Raw genomic sequence first — 16390 nt, forward strand, 5'->3', positions numbered from 1 at the left:
TGAAGAGAAACAGGCAATCCAAACTTCAAATGATATAAGTGAAGCACATGAAGCATTCTATAAAGCCATACTCAAAAGATTTAAGTGAAGTGCAATGAGCATTCTACAAATCAACCAAGGACTATCTCATACCAGCATGGTGCATAAAATAAAATAAAATGAAAACTAAATGCAAAAGACGCTCCAAGACTTGCACATAATGCATAAACGAAACGAATACGAAAACATACCGATACTTGTTGAAGAAAGAGGGAATGCCTTCCGGGGCATCCCCAAGCTTAGACGCTTGAGTCTCCTTGAATATTTATTTGGGGTGCCTTGGGCATCCCCAAGCTTGAGCTCTTGCCTCTCTTCCTTTTCCTCATATTGAGACATCCTCGATTAGACACTACATCCACACAAAACTTCAACAGAAAACTCGGTAAGATCCATTAGTATAATAAAGCAAATCAACACTCTAAGTACTGTAGCAAACCAATTCATATTTTGTTTTTGCATTGTGTCTACTGTAACATAACTTTTTCATGGCTTAATCCACTGATATAAATTGATAGATTCATCAAAACAAGCAAGCTATGCATCAAAAACAGAATCTGTCAAAAACAGAACAGTCTGTAGCAATCTAAACATCCACCATACTTCTGGTACCCCAACAATTCTACCAAAATTAAGAAAAATAAAAAAGTTGTACAGAAAGACAGTGCAAAAGGAATCAGAACCAATTGACGTTCCAGAAAAAACTTTAAAATCACACACTACAGCCAAAGTTTCTGTCCAGCACCGTGCAAACCAACAAGCATTGTAAACATCCTAAAGGCAAACCTTGGCACATTATTTTTATAATACAATGGAATTGTACAAGGGGATAATTATTTTTGATGAAAAGTTTCTGTAATCAAGATTCACAAAGTTTCCGTGAGCATGAACAAAGTTCAAGGAGCTCTCCCACTTCAACAATGCTTATCTCTCTCACTTTCACTTTCCTTTTCGAAAAGTTTTAGGTTCCCCTCTTTTTTTTGTTTTTAAACTATATGAAAGCACCCAACAGAAATAAATGACTCTCTAAAACTTCCGGGTTGTCTCCCTGGCAGCGCTTTCTTTAAAGCCATTAAGCTAGGCATATAGTGCTCAAGTAATGGATCCACCCGGATCCCAAGGTAGATCAAAGCCAATTTTAATTAAAAATGATTTGTAATTTAGTAGTGAGCACAAAGTAACATAAATCATGCAACAATGAAGTCTAACTCTCTTCCTATGCATCGGCATGTCATAAAAGAACAATTCATGCACACATAGTAAAGGCCAATGCATAGTATAATCAGTTTCTTGCAATTCTATCGTGTTGGAAACATAAAGAGGCGGAGATGTAGTTCCTCTCTCATAATAATTGCAAGTAGGAGCAGCAAGCACATGCATATTATATCTATCAAAATCATCATGTGCAATGGTAAAAGGCAACCCATCAATATAATCCTTAATAAGCACAAGTTTCTTCGATATAGTGTAGTTGGGAGAATTCAAATAAATAATAGGACTATCATGAGTGGGTGCAATAGCAACAATTTCATGTTTACCATAAGGAACTATAGCAAGTTCATCTCCATAAGCATAATTCATATTGGCATCTTGGCCACAAGCATAGCAAGCATCATCAAAAAGGGATATTTCAAGAGAATCAACGGGATCATAGCAATCATCATAGCAATCATCCTTCGGTAAGCACGAAGGGGAATTAAACAATGTATGAGTTGAAGAGTTACTCTCATTAGAAGGTGGGCACGGGTGATCAATCCGCTCTTCCTCCTTTTGTTCTTCACTCTCCTCATCATCTTTTTCATCCAATGATCTCACAGTTTCATCAATTTCTTCTTCCATAGCTTCCTGCAAAATATTAGTATCTTCTTGGACAGCGGAGACTTTCTCAATAAATGCATTAATATAGTAATTATATTCATAATTTTTATAGCAATATCTAAGTATAGCAAGATTTTCAGGCCTATAAGCATCATCATCTAAAGCTTCATACTTTTCAAACAAAGATTCAATCTCATAAGCAGCCTTAAAAGCAACAAATTCTTCTATTTGCTCCACATCATAGTAATCATATATACCATTAGCATAAAAAGCTAAGGTTTCATTATCATTAAATTCGCATGAAAAGGAAAGGTGTGGAGCCTCCATCCTAGATCAACAAGTAATATCATATCTCAAGCAGAGATTCCACGCATACCAATGCAACATAATAAATTGATCCCATAATAGTTTCCCTTTTTGTGTCGAGCGATAATCCCTAAAGTATTCACGTTGATCCAACGTGTCTCCCATTATAAAGTTGAATGGGGCTTTTTCAGGATTATCAAAGTAGTACAGAATATCTTTCACATAATGAGAATCGAGGGTTTTAGGAGTTACCCCATCCTCATGAGTAGCAAGTACAGCTAATTTGTTTGGTATTTTGCGTTCCATATCCATAACTAAAGATAGAGAACAACTTAGAACAGCAAATAAAAATTACTTAGTGATAAAGCAAACAAGCACACACGAGAATATTCACCCCACGCTATGACTCCCCGGCAACGGCGCCAGAAAAAGGTCTTGATAACCCACAAGTGTAGGGGATCGCAACAGTTTTCATAAGTAAGAGTGTCGAACCCAACGAGGAGCTAAAGGTAGAATAAGTATTCCCTCAAGTTCTATCGACCACCGATACAACTCTACGCACGCTTGACGTTCGCTTTACCTAGAACAAGTATGAAACTAGAAGTACTTTGTAGGTGTGATAGAATAGGTTTGCAAGATAATAAAGAACGTGTAAATAAAAACTAGGGGCTATTTAGATAAAGATGCAATAAAGTAAATATAGTGAGTGTGGAAAAGTGGTGGTAGGAGTTGTGAAATTGTCCCTAAGCAACTGACTATGTTACTAGACCGGTAATCACTATTGCAATTCTATTTGAGGGAGAGGCATAAGCTAACATACTTTGTCTAGGATCATATGCACTTATGATTGGAACTCTAGCAAGCGTCCGCAACTACTAAAGATTCATTAAGGTAAAACCCAACCATAGCATTAAAGTATCTAGTCCCCTTTTATCCCATGCGCAAACAACCTACTTACTCAGGTTTGTGTTTCAGTCACTCACGCAACCCACCATAAGCAAATCATAAACATATTGCAAACCCTACAACGGGAATCCCTCATGCTTGCGCAACATGAAGGGCACCATAGGACAGCACCAATAATAAAACATGCAACTCAAACCAATCATAGCAATTCATCAATCACTGATAGGACAACAAAAATCTACTCAGACATCATAGGATGGCAACACAACATAGGATAATAATATGAAGCATAAAGCACCGTGTTCAAGTAGAGGGTACAGCGGAATGCGGGATAGTGGACCGCTGAATATAGATGGGGGAAGGTGATGGAGATGTTGGTGAAGATGACGGCGGTGTTGGTAAAGATCGCGGTGATGATGATGGCCCCCGGCGGCGTTCCGGCGCCACCGGAAGCAAGGGTGTCGGTGTCAAAACCGGCGGATCTCGGGCAGGGGGTCCCGAACTGTGCGTCTAGGTGGATGGTAATAGGAGACAAGGGACACGATGTTTTTACCCAGGTTCGGGCCTTCTCGATGGAGGTAACACCCTACTCCTTCTTGATTAATATTGATGATATGGGTAGTACAAGAGTAGATCTACCACGAGATCAGAGAGGCGAAACCCTAGAAGCTAGCCTATGGTATGATTGTTGTTCGTCCTACGGACTAAAACCCTCCGGTTTATATAGACACCAGAGAGGTCTAGGGTTACATAGAGTCGGTTACAATGGGAGGAGATCTACATATCCGTATCGCCAAGCTTGCCTTCCACGCCAAGGAAAGTCCCATCCGGACACGGGACGAAGTCTTTAATCTTGTATCTTCATAGTCCAGGAGTCCGGCCATCCGGACACCCCCTAATCCAGGACTCCCTCAATAGCCCCTGAACCAGGCTTCAATGACGACGAGTCCGGCGCGCAGATTGTCTTCGGCATTGCAAGGCGGGTTCCTCCTCCGAATACTTCATAGAAGATTTTGAACACAAGGATTGTGTCCAGCTCTGCAAAACAAGTTCCACATACCACCATAGAGAGAATAATATTCGCACAAATCTAATCTGCTGACGTATTCTGCCGCATGACATCACGCCACAGCCAAGCCTTTATTCGAATCGTTTTTACTGTCCCACCTCAGCGCGTTTAGTGAGGCAGTTTCCTTGGCACGTCTTGTCAAATCAGAGATCGTGTCCCCTTATTCCGGGATTCTCATCAATACGGGCGTGGGTGACCCAACCGCGCCATCAATTACGGCGCTTGGGAGATAAGCGACTTTTACCAGGCTGGTGGGGGCACATAGTTTCGTCCGCCCATATAAGGGGATAAGGATGCACCTTTTTCACCTACGCCTTCTTCCTCTATCGCTTGTCTACTTCCGCGTACTCGAGCTCCAACGCCCAAGTCCACACACCTCACCTCGACCTTCTCCAGCCATGTCCGGAGTGGGAGGCAGGTGGATGGCCTCCTCCGTCATGGAGGGACACATCAAAAAGCTGAGGGAGGCGGATACTTGTCCAAAGACATCGCGCACCGGCTCCCAGAAGGGGGGCAGCTCGTCCCCACCCCCAGGCCCCATGAGAGGGTGGTGTTCCTCACCCATTTCCTCCGCGGACTAGGTTTCCCACTTCACCCATTTGTCCGGGGGCTCATGTTCTACTACGGCCTGGATTTCCACGATCTGGCCCCAAACTTCATCCTAATCTCGGCGTTCATCGTCGTGTGCGAGGCCTTCCTCTGCATCCAGCCCCACTTCGGCTTATGGCTGAAGACTTTCAATGTCAAGCCGAAGGTAGTGGGCGGCTGCCAAGCGGAGTGCGGAGGTGCCATGGTGGGCAAGATGCCCAACATCATATGGCTCGAGGGCTCCTTCATAGCGACCATAAAGGGGTGGCAATCGGGGTGGTTCTACATCACCGAGCCACGTGACCCTAAATGGGCAGCTACCCCCAAATTCCGATCTGGCTCCCCACATGGCTCACCTCCTGGAAAGAGAAGGGCCAGCCATGAGGCAAAAAAGGGGAGCTGACCGGACTCCAAACACGCGTCCAACGCCTAGTGAGAAAGAAGCTCAAACTCGTCAACATAGTCCAGGTTATGCTCATCCGCCAGATCCTCTCGTGCCAACAACGGGCTTTCAGCTTGTGGGAGTTTAATCTGGCACAGCACCGAACCCTGAGCAGGCTCTTCGACACTACGTATGAAGATGCCTGGAAGGTGCTGTTCAAGGGCCCCGAGGCCCCCGCATCCGCTACCGAGGATCACGGATTCAGTGCGCAGTGTCAAGCCAGCGCGGTAAGCTATTTTTACCTCTTACAGGATATTTGCTTTTCATAGTTTGACTCTATGCGGGGTCTAAGCCCCCATGCCTTTGACAGGACTGGCAGAGGACGGCCGAACTGGTCAACTGTCCGGCTCCTTTACCCAAAGATCCAGCCAACGCCCACTTGGTGAAGCTGCTGGTTTCGGTACCTTACATGGTGCCAGAGAAGAAGGCCACGGGAACTCAAAAGAGTTCCCGGTGCTCGGTGGTGTCGGATTCATCATCCGATGGCTCCGAGACGCGCTCCTCTCACGAAGACGAGGAGGAGGAAAGAGAGGTTTCTTCTCCAGCAGGAGAAGAAAAGAAAAGGAAGGCCTCCCCAACTGGGGAGGCTGGAGGGCCCAAGAAGGGAAGAACCCTTCCCCCAGACTATTCTACCAACGTCGCTGACAGCGAGGAGGAGTTGCCGCCTAGGGCCAAGCCCCTGGCGAAGTCGTAAGTGTTCGGACAGTAGAGTGATTCATAGTGTTCCTTTGTTGCACAGCTTTCCCTGATGCCGGATATAATCATGCAGTCCGCCCCGAGCCCAGATCGACTTGTCGTCGAGCGGCTCCTTAGGCTCGTCGGATGTGAATAGTACTTCACTTCCGGCCGCCTCCTCCCCTCGCCCCACGGACGATGTCGAGGTATTGTCCCAAGAGGTTCCAAATCGAGGGGAGGCAGTCCTGGGGGTGCCTCAAGGCGACATCCCAGACACCAGGCGCAAGGGGGCAAGACCCCCAGGGGCTCCAAGTCCGGCCTTGGGCCGGACACTGCGCCAGAACCTTCAGCGGTTCCGGGCTTCGGCTGGCAACCTCCTTCCAAGAGGAGCGAGCCTGCCGAGCCGGTGACCTCCGTCCAACCGGAGGCACCGGATAATTTGTTGGAGGTGCTTAACGACGCCTCCATCGACTAGGAGCACCGTACCGTAATGAGTGCGGTGATCCAGAAGGTTCAGTCCGCCAAAAGCGGACTGACTGAAGCCTGTGCCAGCCTTCTAACAGGCTTTGAGGTATGTGGAAAATATTACCGCATAGACAGTAGCCCCTGATGCTCTGTTTGGCGTTCGGAAAGAAAAGCCAAATAGAGGATCTAATAACGTTCGCAGGAGTCTAACATAAGTATGTCAATATGGGAATGCAGGTTGCGGTGCTGACCTCTGCCGCACTGACTGCGGAGGTCGATGCATTGAAGCAGAGCCTCGAGCGGTCCGAGAACGAGCTCGGCCTGGCCAAGAAGCAGCTCGAGGACAAGGAAGCTAAGTAATACCTTATGTAAGTATATAAAAAAGATGTGGTTGCAAAAAATGACAGGACCATCGTGAGTATTGCAGGGGCCACAACTGAGGTGGCGACCCTGAAGGAAGCGTTGTCCAAGGCCGAAGACAATGCGGCCGTGGAGTGCACCGAGCGAGAAAAGCAGGAGGCGCGGGTGGCGGAGGTGCGGCAAGAGCTCCACGCTCTCGTGAAGAAACATGAGAGTTTGGAGCTTGACTCAAAGACTCGAGAGTCTGAGCTTGCCTCGGCCCTTGAGAGCGCCAAATCTGCCAAGGCCGAAGCCCAAAAAGCCCTCCAGGAAATTGAGGCGATGAAGAAGATAGCGGCGGGTAAGGCATTCTTTATGCAAAGCAAGCACGTGAAAGTGAATTACTTGTTACTTACCCGAGTCCGGAGCTCTCCAGGAGCATTCGCAGATCTGCCCCGCAGTGTGTCCGACGCTGCCGCATTCTACCGAGCCGAGGAAGGGAGCTCGATGGAGAAGGTGTTCTGGTCCCAATATGTTGAGGCCGGACACCCGGTGCCCTTGAGCGACCAGCTAAAGCTGCTGGTCGAGCTCCATAAGGTAGCCGAACAGGCCATGAAGGGCCTTATAGTCCGGCTATGGCCTGGGGAGGTCATGCCTGGGAGCTACTTTGGGCTGGTGAGGCGGCTGGCGGATGCCTGTCCACGGCTTGAAGTCATCAAGCGCTCCGTATGCATCGAAGGCGCCCGTAGGGCCCTTGCCCGTGTTAAAGTACACAGGGGCAAGATGGATGCTGAGAAGCTGGTGACAGATAGGCCACCGGAGGGCAAGGAGCATCGCAAGCCCGAGATGTATTATGAGGGCGTCCTGAAGGGTGCCCACCTTGTGGCGGATGAATGTTCCAAGGATGTAATTTTTGAGTAACCTCGCTCGTGTTATCCTGTGCGCTGAAAACTTGTTCATATGCGCTAAGCAACGCTTTCTGAATTTAAAATATTACCTTCTGTGCGGCCGTTTATTAAATCTGAGAGATGGCGAGTCGTCGGCTTCTACCCCGATGCCACGAGTGTTGGGGTGTTCGGGATAAACCTGAGCGCTCTTGTTCCCATTCTTGGGTCCTTCGAGGGAGGCGTTCAGCACAACGAACAAGGCAATCGAACTATAATGCTTTATCACTCTCACTTAGCCATAGAATTCTATAATTTTAAATTTTGGCGAAGCCCCTAGTATTCGGAAGACCGAGTTCGGGGCGCTATCCACGCCTAGGCCGGACAAAGCTAGCTCCTCGCTCTAAGCGGCATAAGTCTTTAAGGACTCGAAACCTCTCGAACAGCGACCAGCTCTCGCCTTATCATGACGGTCAGTTTTAGCTTTCTCTACTGAGGTGCTTAACCCAGCTCAACCGGGGCACAATCGCAGTAGTTCTCCTAGCGCTACCTTAGCCGATATAGAGGAACGTAAGGTACCAAAATATGGGAGCCAGGCAAACCCAACTATTGACCCAAGACATGATCCGGAGCCGATGCATATAATGCTATAAGTTCGGGGTGCCGCACTCGTGGGAGTGTTCGGACTTCTCACACCATATTCTGGGGTACTTAAGACCCTGGTGTATTGGCCGTACCAAAGTGTACGGTTGCATAATGTCATAACTGAACATATTGACGTAAAAAATGAACGCAATAATAGACAAGAGCTATATATTGTTTATAAAAAGGCTGCCGTGAAAGCAGAACGATACAAATAGTGCGATAAGCAAGAGATGGGATTATTTGACATGTCCCCCTCTAGGGGCAAGCTGCGAGATTTTATGTAAGACAGGTATTTAGCTCGTTATAGAGACCACCTGGGCATTCGACGTAGCTTGCTGCCTCCCTGGCTGTTGCATCGTGTGTTCGGCGATTGTATTGCTGGACAGGCCTTCCAGAGAGTGGAGTCCTGAAAGGAAGAGAAAAAGAATTACAAAATTGGGAGCCCCTAGTGCGGTCGAGCCGCATTTTGGGCGTGCCGTGGTTGTGCCCCTCCCCTTATGCCCATGGTATTTCAAGAGCATAATTATGTATTCGCGAGGGCTGGGGTTGGGGCCGCACTGCTACACTTGCTCGGAACGTGCCAGGCGGTCCTGTTGTAGGTTACTCCGGGCGCGCTTGACGGTGTCCGGACGTTTAATAGGCGGACTGGAGAATTGCCATGAGAGGCTACCTTGTACTTCCACTGCAAGGGCTGCCGTATGCTCCTCCGTTTGGAGAGAGAGTTCGATGTTTCCATTGACTGTAATGACTCCTCAAGGGCCTGGCATCTTGAGCTTGAGGTATGCGTAGTGCGGCACCGCATTGAACTTCGCGAATGCGGTTCGTCCGAGCAACGCAAGATAGCCACCGCGGAACGGGACTATGTCGAAGATTAACTCCTTGCTTCGGAAATTATCCGGGGATCCGAAGACCACTTCGAGTGTAACTGAGCCTGTATAGTTGGCCTCTACACCTGGTATGATGCCTTTAAAGGTCGTCTTTGTGGGTTTAATCCTTGAGGGATCTATGCCCATTTTTCGCACTGTGTCCTGATAAAGCAGGTTCAGGCTACTGCCGCCGTCCATAAGGACTCTAGTGAGGTGAAATCCGTCAATGATTGGGTCTAGAATGAATGCAGCGAATCCGCCGTGGCGGATGCTTGTGGGGGTGGTCCCTTCGATCAAAAGTGATCGGGCAGGAGGACCATGGGTTGAACTTTGGGGCGACTAGCTCCAACGCATATACGTCCCTGAGTCACGCTTCCGCTCCCTTTTGGGGATGTGGGTTGCGTATATCATGTTCACCGTCCGCACTTGTGGGGGAAAGCCCTTCTGTCCCCTATTGTTCGGCGGCCGGGGCTCCTCCTCGTCATCGCTATGCAGCCCCTTGTCTCTGTTTTCGGCACTTAACTTGCCTGCCTGCTTGAACACCCAACAATCCATGTTGGTGTGATTGGCTGGTTTTTCGGGGGTGCCGTGTATCTGGCATGAGCGATTGAGTATTCGGTCCAAACTGGACGGGCCCGGAGTATTTCTTTTGAATGGCTTTTTCCGCTGACCGGGTTTAGAGCCTCTGAATCCGGCATTGACTGTCGTATCCTCAGTATTGTCGCCGTTAATGCGGCGCTTGTGCTTGTTGCGACGCGACCTGCCATTGATGTCCTTGGTATCTGAATTACCAGGGCTCTTGGTCATGTTATTACTACGAGCTAGCCAGCTGTCTTCTCCTGCGCAAAAGCGGGTCATGAGTGTTGTGAGGGCTGCCATGGATTTCAGCTTTTCCTGTCCTAGGTGCCGGGCAAGCCACCCGTCACGGATGTTATGTTTGAAGGATGCGAGAGCCTCTGCGTCCGGACAGTCAACTATTTGATTTTTCTTGGTTAGGAACCGTGTCCAGAATTGTCTGGCCGATTCCTCTGGCTGCTGAATTATGTGGCTTAGGTCATCGGCGTCTGGTGGTCGCACGTAGGTGCCCTGGAAATTGTCGAAGAATGCGGCTTCCAGGTCCTCCCAGCAACCAATTGATTCTGCTGGCAAGCTGTTAAGCCAATGCCGAGCTGGTCCTTTAAGCTTGAGTGGGAGGTATTTGATGGCGTGTAGATCATCACCCCGTGCCATGTGGATATGAAGGAGATAATCCTCGATCCATACCGCAGGATCTGTTGTGCCATCATATGATTCGATATTTACGGGTTTAAAACCCTCGGGGATTTGATGATCCATTACTTCATCTGTGAAGCATAGTGGGCGTGCGGAGCCTCTGTACTCGGCTATGTCACGACGTAGCTCAAATGAGCTTTGTCTACTATGTTCGGCCCAGCCGGATTTGCCATATTCGGCATGACGGTTATCGTCACGTGTCGTGGGGTGCCCACGCGATCCGTAGATCGATCTTGTTTGCCTTGCCTTGTCCTCCAATATATCCCGCGGGTCTGGTGCATTTCCCCGTGCCTTGGTATACTTTGAGTGACGCCGGGGTGCAGCTTGAGTGGATGGCCGAGAGGCCTCTCTGTCGCGGCCATGAGGTGGCCGGTCGGCCGCGTCGTGCGCTGGTGATGTAGGTTTAGGTGCTTCCTCCTCTAATCGGGGTAGCAGCCTGCGCTTTGGGTAGCTCTTGGAGGGGCATTCGAGTTCATACTCCTCGGCTGCAAGGACTTCAGTCCATCTGTCGGCTAGCAAGTCTTGGTCTGCTCTAAGTTGTTGCTGTTTTTTCTTGACGCTGCTTGCCGTGGCCATAAGCCTGCGTTTGAAACGCTCTTGTTCGACGGGATCCTCAGGCACGACAAATTCGTCGTCGTCGAGGCTTGCCTCGTCTTCGGAGGGAGGCATGTAATTGTCGTCCTCTTCCTCTCTGTCTGCCGCTCTCTTATGAGGGCTGGCTTCTCCATCCTCCTGTGTTGAATCCTACTGGAGGGGGTTGTCTTCGGCACTGTCCGGGGTGTTATTATCTCCCGTGCCGGAATCGCCGTTTTTGCTTTGGCGGGATTTAGAGCGGGGCCGCTGACGCTGGCGCTTAGGCTGCTTCTTGGAGGGGTCATTCTCCATTGTTTCATCGCCATTCCCCTCTTTTGGGGTGTCCACCATGTATATGTCGTACGACGAGGTGGCCTTCCAGTGCCCTATAGGCGCTGGTTCTTGGTCGTCTCCTGCATCGGCGTCCATACCGTCGATGTCTTCGGAGTCGAAGTCGAGCATGTCAGTTAAATCATCGACAGTGGCTACGAAGTGGGTGGTGGGTGGGCTTTGAATTTCTTCGTCGTCCGCATCCCAACCTTGCTGACCATAGTCTAGCCAGGGCTCTCCTGATAAATAGAGAGACTTTAGTGAATTCAGAATGTCGCCGAAGGGCGAGTGTTGAAAGATGTCCACGGTGGCGAACTCCATGATCGGCGCCCAATCGGGTTTGATCGGCAGGGGCGCTGAAGGTTCGGAGTCCGGAGAGGAGTCCGGCACCTTGGAGTCATGAGCTTCGCAAAGGACAAGGCTGGTGTTCGGCTCGATCGCCATAGAGATTGCAGCCCCCGAGGCGGTGTCTAGCCACCCATCCTCGATTGGTGCAGTCGGCTCCGAGATAAAGGTCAGAGCGGACACTGGTGCAGCCTCCAGGGCACTGTTTGGCGGCAGAGCTAGATCATGCTCATCGTGACAGTGCGGCGCGCTCGGCTGTGGCTCGAACCCGTCAAAGATCAAGTCTCCGCGGACGTCAGTCGTGTAGTTCAAGCTTCCAAATCTGACCTGATGGCCAGGGGCATAGCTTTCGATCTGCTCCAGATGGACAAGCGAATTGGCCCGCAGTGCAAAGCCGCCGAATACGAAGATCTGTCCGGGGAGAAAAGTCTCACCCTGGACCGCATCGTTGTTGATGATCGGAGAAGCCATCGGGCCTAAAGGTGACGACACAGAGGAACTCTCAATGAAAGCACCAATGTCGGTGTCAAAACCGGCGGATCTCGGGTAGGGGGTCCCAAACTGTGCGTCTAGGCGGATGGTAACAGGAGACAAGGGACACGATGTTTTTACCCAGGTTCGGGCCCTCTTGATGGAGGTAAAACCCTACTCCTGCTTGATTAATATTGATGATATGGGTAGTACAAGAGTAGATCTACCACGAGATCAGAGAGGCTAAACCCTAGAAGCTAGTCTATGGTATGATTGTTGTTCGTCCTACGGACTAAAACCCTCTGATTTATATAGACACCGGAGAGGGCTAGGGTTACACAGAGTCGGTTACAATGGGAGGAGATATACATATCTGTATCGCCAAGCTTGCCTTCCATGCCAAGGAAAGTCCCATCTGGACACGGGACGAAGTCTTTAATCTTGTATCTTCATAGTCCAGGAGTCCGGCCAAAGGCTATAGTCCGACCATCCGAACACCCCCTAATCCGGGACTCCCTCAAAGGGGGAGAGATCCCCCCTCCTCCTTCTTCTTCCTTGACCTTCTCCCTAGATAGGAGAAGGGTTTCCCCTCTGGTCCTTGGCTCCCATGGCGTGGGAGGGGCGCCCCTCCGAGATTGGATCTATCTCTCTGTTTCTGCGTTCTCTGTTTCTTCCCCTTCACCGTTTCCTTTATATCTGGAGATCCGTAACTCCGATTGGGGTGAATATTTCGCCCAGATTTTTCTCGTAAAATTAGCTTTCTTGCGGCAAAAGAAGGGCGTCAACCGCCTTACGGGTGGCCCATGAGAGCCCAGGCCGCACCCAGGGGGAGGGCGCGCCCCCTGTCTCGTGGCCACCCCGGACACCGTTTCGTGTTGATTCTTCCTCCGGAAAATCCCAAATATTCCAAAATAATTCTCCCTCCGTTTTTATCCCGTTTGGATTCCGTTTGATATTGGTTTTCTGCGAAACATAAAACATGCAACAGACAAGAACTGGCACTAAGCACTGGATCAATATGTTAGTCCCAAAAATAGTATAAAAAGTTGCCAAAAGTATATGAAAGTTGAAGAATATTGGCATGGAACAATCAAAAATTATAGATACGACGGAGACATATCAACCATCCTTCGAATGAAACGCCCCGTGCGAGTGCATGACGTTCAGAAGCTGACTGGTTGTCTGGCTGCCCTGAGTCGATTCATTTCTTGTCTCGGTGAAAAGGCCTTGCCTCTTTACCGACTAATGAAGAAGTCTGATAAGTTCGAGTGGACTGATGAAGCTGATGCAGCATTTGCAGAGCTCAAAACCCTGCTTTCCACCTAGCCGGTGCTCGCTGTACCAATCAGCAAAGAGCCTTTACTGCTTTACATTGCAGGCACTGGACAAGTTGTCAACACAGTACTCACGGTTGAGCGAGAAGAAGAAGGAAAAGCTTACAAGGTTCAATGCCTAGTCTGAAGTTTTGACTCCATCCAAGCAACGATACTCACATTATCGGAAGCTTGTCTATGGAATATACATGACCATGAAGAAGGTTGCACATTATATCTCTGACCACTCCATTACAGTCGCCAGCGATGCGCCACTATCAGAAATTCTGAATAACAGAGACGCAACTGGTCGAGTGGCAAAATGGGCGATTGAACTCCTTCCACTAGATATCAAGTTCGAGGCAAAGAAGGCCATCAAGTCCCAAGCAATTGCAGATTTCCTTGCCAAGTGGATTGAGCAGCAAATGCCGACTCAAGTTCACTCGGAGCATTGGACTATGTTCTTTGATGGCTCCAAGATGCTGAATGGTTCAGGCGCTGGAGTAGTTTTGGTATCCCCCCGCGGAGACAGGCTTAGTTATGTTCTCCAGATTCATTTTGATTCCTCCAATAACGAAGCCGAATACAAAGCACTTCTATACGGGTTGCGTATGGCCATTTCACTCGGTGTCCGTTGCCTTATGGTTTACGGCGATTCTGATTTGGTGGTTAACCAAGTGATGAAGGAATGGGATGTCAGGAGCCCAGCCATGACTGGTTATTGCAATGAAGTGAGAAAGCTGGAGAAGAGGTTTGAAGGTTTGGAGCTCCACCATATACCCCGACTAAAAAATCAAGCTGCGGACGAGTTGGCCAAGATAGGTTCAAAGAGAGAAGCTATTCCCCGAAACGTGTTTCTGGAACATATCCATTCACCTTTGGTTCAGGAAGATCCTTTCACTGAAGAGTCACCGCAGCCCAAGAGTGCCACGGATCCGACTGAAGTCGAAGTCCCAGCCGTGGTCGACTTAATCATGGAGGTTTTGGTCATCACTCCCGACTGGACAGTGCCATACATTGCATACATTCTTAGGAAGGAACTCCCAGAGGATGAAGAAGAGGCTCGACAGATCGTCCGACGGTCTAAAGCCTTTACTGTGATAAAAGGACAGTTGTTCAGAGAAAGTGTAACTGGAGCCTGCCAGAAGTGCATCACGCCAGAAGAAAGCAGAATGATCCTCAACGATATTCACTCGGGGACCTGTGGTCACCATGCGTCCTCTCGGACCATCGTAGCCAAAGCATACCAAGCCGGGTTTTACTGGCCGCTCGCTAACGAGATGGCAAAGGAAATAGTGGACAAGTGTGAAGGTTGTCAGTTTTATTCCAACATGTCCCACAAACCTGCATCAGCTCTGAAGACTATTCCACTCGTCTGGCCTTTCGCCGTTTGGGGACTGGACATGGTTGGACCTCTGAGGACAGGCAGGAGTGGATTTACTCATGTGCTGGTAGCAGTCGACAAGTTCACCAAATGGATCGAAGCCAAGCCCATCAAGAGCCTTGAAGCAAGCACAGCCGTGAGTTTCACCAGAGAACTTATATTTAGATATGGCATCCCACACAACATCATCACGGATAACGGCTCGAACTTCAATTCTGAAGAGGTTAAAGCCTTTTGTGCTTCCCAAGGCACGAGGGTCGATTACGCTTCGGTCGCCCATCCCCAGTCGAATGGGCAGGTTGAACGAGCAAATGGATTGATTCTCAAAGGGCTGAAGCCTCGGTTAATGCGTGACCTCAAGCACGCGGCAGGGGCTTGGGTCGACGAGCTCCCATCGGTGCTTTGGGGGATGAGGACAACCCCCAATCGGTCGACTGGATGGACTCCATTCTTTTTAGTCTATGGAGCCGAAGTCGTTTTACCGAGCGATTTGCTCCACAACGCTCCCCGAGTCGAACTCTTCTTAGAAGAAGAAGCAGAGCAACCTCGACAAGATGTAGTCGACCTCTTGGAGGAGGAAAGAGAGATGGCCTTGATCCGGTCGACCATTTATCAGCAAGACTTATGTGGATTCCATGCCAAGAACGTAAGGGCTCGTGCATTCCAGGAAGGGGACTTGGTCCTCCGAGTGGATCAACAAAAGCCACACAAGCTCGCCCCCGCTTGGGAAGGCCCTTTCGTCATCACCAAGGTGCTCCACAATGGAGCATACCGTCTCTTCAACATCGAACACAATAAAGATGAGCCGCGCGCCTAGAATGCGGATCTGCTCCGCCCTTTCAATTCTTAAATATTTAGACCGATCAGATGTAATAAGAAATACCTTTTACTTTGACTATCAAAAGACATAATTTACTTCTTCCGAATGGTTGTTGTTTATTTCTATTGTGTGCATTACCTTAGCCGCGAATCTATTTCGCCTAAGTCGAAGTGATAAAAATCCTACCGAGTGATGAGTCTGCCTCTCACTCGGGGGCTTAGCTGCAGCCCAGTGCTCGCCTAAGTGATAAAAATCCTACCGAGTGATGAGTCTGCCTCTCACTCGGGGGCTTAGCTGCAGCCCAGTGCTCGCCTAAGTAATAAAAATCCTACCAAGTGATGAGTCTGCCTCTCACTCAGGGGCTTAGCTGCAGCCCACTGCTCACCTAAGTTTGAAAAAATCCTACCGAGTGATGAGTCTGCCTCTCACTCGAGGGCTTAGCTGCAGCCCATCGCTCGCCTAAGTTTGAAAAAAATCCTACCGAGTGATGAGTCTGCCTCTCACTCGGGGGCTTAGCTGCAGCCCAGTGCTCGCCTAAGTTTGAAAAAATCCTACCGAGCGGAGAGCAATCCTCCCACTCGGAGGCTTAGCCGCAGTCTCGTACTCGCCTAAGTTTGAAAAAATCCTACAGAGTGGAGAGCAATCCTCCCACTCGCGGGCTTAGCTGCAGCTCAGCGCTCGCCTAAGTGATAAAAATCCTACCGAGTGATGAGCAGACCTCTCACTCGGAGGCTTAACCGCAGTCTCGTACTCGCTTAAGTTTGAAAAAATCCAACCGAGTGGAGAGCAATCCTCCCACTCGGGGGCTTAGCTGCATCCCAGTGCTTGCCTAAGTGATGAAAA

This window comes from Triticum dicoccoides, chromosome 4B, assembly GCF_002162155.2.
Source record: "Triticum dicoccoides isolate Atlit2015 ecotype Zavitan chromosome 4B, WEW_v2.0, whole genome shotgun sequence".
Classification (NCBI taxonomy): Eukaryota; Viridiplantae; Streptophyta; class Magnoliopsida; order Poales; family Poaceae; genus Triticum; species Triticum dicoccoides.